The sequence below is a fragment of the Suncus etruscus genome, chromosome 7 (assembly GCF_024139225.1).
Source record: "Suncus etruscus isolate mSunEtr1 chromosome 7, mSunEtr1.pri.cur, whole genome shotgun sequence".
Taxonomy (NCBI): domain Eukaryota; kingdom Metazoa; phylum Chordata; class Mammalia; order Eulipotyphla; family Soricidae; genus Suncus; species Suncus etruscus.
The window spans coordinates 82854354-82858785 of record NC_064854.1 but is presented as its reverse complement, the minus strand read 5'-3'; the positions used below and the strand labels follow the sequence as shown (position 1 = coordinate 82858785).

At 38.4% G+C, this 4432-nt stretch overlaps 1 non-coding gene across 1 annotated transcript; it reads left to right on the top strand.

The window, feature by feature from the left end:
- The first annotated feature begins 3656 nt into the window (after window positions 1-3656).
- Window positions 3657-3763, top strand: LOC126015105 (U6 spliceosomal RNA). Its single transcript, XR_007498000.1, has one exon. It is a non-coding gene; the product is annotated as a U6 spliceosomal RNA (small nuclear RNA).
- Window positions 3764-4432: the final 669 nt, after the last annotated feature.

Genomic DNA, 4432 nt, shown 5'->3' with positions numbered 1-4432 from the left:
AAATATCACTGTGTAGGATTTGCCGTTATATATTCTAATAAATGTCTGTCATTTAAATATAAAAAAGATATGTAAGCCAATATGGTCAAAATAAAAATTAAAAAAAATTATTTTTTTTCATTCTCCTCTTTCCTGACATTGCTATGAGTTTCCCTCTAATTACTGCTTTTTCTGTGTCCTGTAGATTTTGACAATTTGTCTCTAGGAATATTTTTATTACTTTCTTGCATTCCTCTTTGATCCAGCTGTGTTGAGCAGCATTTTGTTTAATCTCCGGATGTTGGATTTTCTTCACATCTTCTTTTTACAGTCAATCTTCATCTCTGCTGCATAGTGATCTGGTTGTGTACTTCTAATAATCTTTATATTTGTGATTTTATGCAAGTTAATTAATATCCTAAGGCATGGTCTATTTTGGAGAAGGTTCCATGTGCACTTGAGAAGAATATGTATACTGCTTTCTGGGGGTGAAGGGCCCTATATAAGTCCATTAGCCTTAGTTCTTCTAATTTCTCATTTAGGGCTCTTATATCTTTGCTAGTTTTTTGTCTGTTGGATCTGTCCAGTGGTGATAATGGAGTATTGAAATTCCCTACTGCTATCACATTACCTTCCTTATGTTTCTCTAGGTTTGCAAGCAAATGCCTTACATATTTTGCTGGCTCTGCATTTGGTGCATAATTATTGACCAGAGTGATTATTTCCTGGTCTAGTGTTCCCCTGATCAGTAAATATTGACCCTCTTTGTCTTTAACCACTTAGTTAAGGTTAAATGTAATTTGTTCTGATATAAGAATGGGTGTCCCAGCTTTTTTTGTTTTGTTTTCCATTGGCTTAGATAATTGATTTTCATCCTTTTATTCTAAGCCTGTGTCTATCCTGTACTGCAGGTGTGTTTCTTGCAGGCAGCAGAAATCTGGTTTTTGTTTTCTAATGCAAGTCTCTACTATGTGTCTTTTAATGGGACAGTTTATTCAATTGACATTTAAGGAAATACTTGACAAAGAGGGCTGTTGGCAGTTGTATTGTGTAGGGTGGTTGTTGTTACAATCAGGGTTTTGGATTGTGTAATTCGTCTCTGAGTAAGTCATTTAGAATTGGTTTATTTGCACAAATAATGCAAGTTCTTTTTTGTTTGTGAATGTTTTTAGTCCTCCCTCCCATATAAATGAGAATTTTTGCTGCATAGTGGACTCTAGGTTGGAATTTTCTTTCATTCAGTTGTTTAAATATGTCATTCCATTGTCTTCTTGCTGAAATTATTTCAAATGGGAGATCTGGTTTGATTCTTAAGTTCCTTCCTTTGTACTTGAGAGTTTTTCTCCCTTATTGCTTTAAGAGTTTCCTCTTTCTTTTTGTTTTTTGTTTGTTTGTTTGCCATTTGTATTACTATGTCTTTGGTCTTGGGTTTATTAGTGTCTATTTTATTAGGAGACTGCTTTTCACCTCCTGAATTTGCACCGAAGTCTTTTTCCAGAGGATGGGAAAGTTTTCTGCTATTATTTCCCTAATCTTTTGTTTCCCCCCCTTTCCCTGTTTCATCTCCTTCTGGTATTTCTACAATCTGTAGATTATTTATTTTGTCTTTGTTCATTATATACCTAACTTTTTCTTCCAATGCTTTACCTTTTATTTCCTTATTGGCTTCTTTGTCATTTTTGGTTTGTAAGTTTTTCTTCAAGTTCTTCTATGTGATTCTCCAACTTTTGTAATTCTGCTACTATCACTTGTAAAAGTTCTTTGAGTTGGTTTGATTTTGTTTGTCTATGTATTTCTTGAACTTGTGTAATACATCTCTAGTAGTTCATTTAGGGGCCAGTTTAGTTAGTGTAAATAGAATTCTTTTTTTTGTCTGAGATAGTTTTTAGTCCTCCCCTCCCATGTGAATGAGAGTTTTGCTGGGGTAGTGGGCTTTAGGGTGAAAGTTTCTTTCATTCAGTCATATAAATATGTTGTTCCATTGTCTTCTTGCTTGAAATTGTTTCAAAATCAGGAGATCTGGTGTGATTCATATCTTCCTTCCTTTGTACTGCAGTTTTACTATTCTCTAATTGCTTTAAAGAATTCATTTTTTCTCTTTGTTTTTGCCATTTGGATTACTATATGTTCTGGTGTTGGTCTATCAAGGTTTATTTCATTTGGAAATCATTTTGCCTCTTGAATTTTGCACAGGTGCCTCTTTTCAGGGTGTGGGGAAAATTCCTGCTATTATTTCCCTAACTTCCCTTTCCCTTTTTTCTCCCCTTCTGGTATTCCTACAATTTGTAGATTATTTTTTGTCTTTGTACATTAAGTACCTTACTTTTTCTTCCAATGTTTTGTCTTTCATTTTTTATTGACTTATCTGTTGTTTCTGGCTTGTATTTTATTTTCAAGATCATCTATATTATTCTCTATGTGTGTATTTCTGCTATTGTGACTGGCTAGCATGTTTTATAGTTCCCTTAGTTCTGTTTTTATGAATTTAATCATCTTCTGATAGACCTCTTCTTTGAGATGAATGAATTGTTCATCTATGGATTTCTTAATTTCTTTGGTTAATGATTTTTTGAATTTCATTGCTAAGACATTAAATGCTGATTTTAGGTCCTTCATCTATTGTGTTCATCGCTTTTGAGTCTTGAAAATCTTTTAATTTTTCTCTCTGTATCTCCAGCTGTTGATATCTTCCTTAATTTTCCATTGTTCTTTGCATAAGGTGAGTTGGGGTGTTGGAATTTAAAGGAGTTTTTTTAAAGTCATCTGTGCTGGCTAGGAGATCTCCTTTGCCTTAAGGCTACTGAGTGGGATTATGGAGGTGGGGGTTGGTCCCAGTCTCAGATCTCCTCCTTGCTAACTCACCTGTGGTGTGACCCTCCCAGAGCCATCCTCTATTATGCAGCTTCTTTGCAAACTGTGTTATGGTGGCAGGTGCCTAAGGGTCCTCATGTATTTCTTCATGGCTAATCATCTGTGGCCCATCCAGAACCATCCGTCTATCTTGCAGCTTCTCTACTTCAGCTTTTTAAGGGAGTTTCTTGCTTGGATGATTGTCCTCCAACCTTGGATTTTGAGTTTGTCCTGACTATTCAGATTGTTTCTTGTAGACAGAAGAATATTGGGTTCAGCTTTTTGTTTTATTTTGCCACTCTGTGTCTCTTATTTGGTGTAATTCGTCCATTGACATTGAGAGAGATAATTGTCCTGGATTCAGTGTCATTTTTGTGGTAGAATATTGATGTGTTCTGTTGGTTCTGTCTTGCATTAAAGAAGACATTTTAGTTTTTTTAAGGATGGTTTTATTTCTATAAAGTTTCTGAGTTATTGTTTATCTGTGTGAAGCTACATATACTTCCTTCAAATCTCCAAAATCTTCAAATTTTCAAAAGCCAGAAAGTGAGGTCTGGCTGAGTACAGTATTCTAGGTGAAGGCATTCATTTCATTGAGTTTTTATCATTATATCCTACCACTGCCTTCTGGCTTTGAGGGATTTTTAATGATAGTTTCTGTTGTAAACCTATGGAATGCTTTTTGAGAAGCAGTAATGCAGTGGTAGGGCATTTGTCTTGCATGCAGCTGACCCAGGTTGGACCTCAGTTTGATCTCCAGCATCCCCTGTGGTACCCTAAGCCAGAATTGATTTCTGAGTGCATAGCCATGAGTAACTGCTCCTTTGGTGCTCGCTTCGGCAGCACATATACTAAAATTGGAACGATACAGAGAAGATTAGCATGGCCCCTGCGCAAGGATGACACGCAACTTCATGAAGCGCTCCATATTAAAAAAAAAAAGAGGGAGGGACTTCAGAGCATAAGAGGGAGGGACTTCAGAGCATAAAAACCGGCTATCCTTTGCAAAAGCTGGCTCCCTGTGTGTGACACCAGGCGGGGAAAATCCGCGAAAGTACACCGGCCCAGTGGGGCTCAGCTGTGAAAGACTGTGAGTGTGACCTGTCTATGTCTGTCTACTGTCCTCTTGCGTGAAACTCTTGCGAGTGGGGCAAAAAGAGCCTCCAGAAACCTCGCTCGCCCAGACGCCATTTTCAGGGAGGGACTTCAGAGCATAAAAGCCGGCTATCCTTTGCAAAAGCTGGCTCCCTGTGTGTGACACCAGGCGGGGAAAATCCGCGAAAGTACACCGGCCCAGTGGGGCTCAGCTGTGAAAGACTGTGAGTGTGACCTGTCTATGTCTGTCTACTGTCCTCTTGCGTGAAACTCTTGCGAGTGGGGCAAAAAGAGCCTCCAGAAACCTCGCTCGCCCAGACGCCATTTTCAGGGAGGGACTTCAGAGCATAAAAACCGGCTATCCTTTGCAAAAGCTGGCTCCCTGTGTGTGACACCAGGCGGGGAAAATCCGCGAAAGTACACCGGCCCAGTGGGGCTCAGCTGTGAAAGACTGTGAGTGTGACCTGTCTATGTCTGTCTACTGTCCTCTTGCGTGAAACTCTTGCGA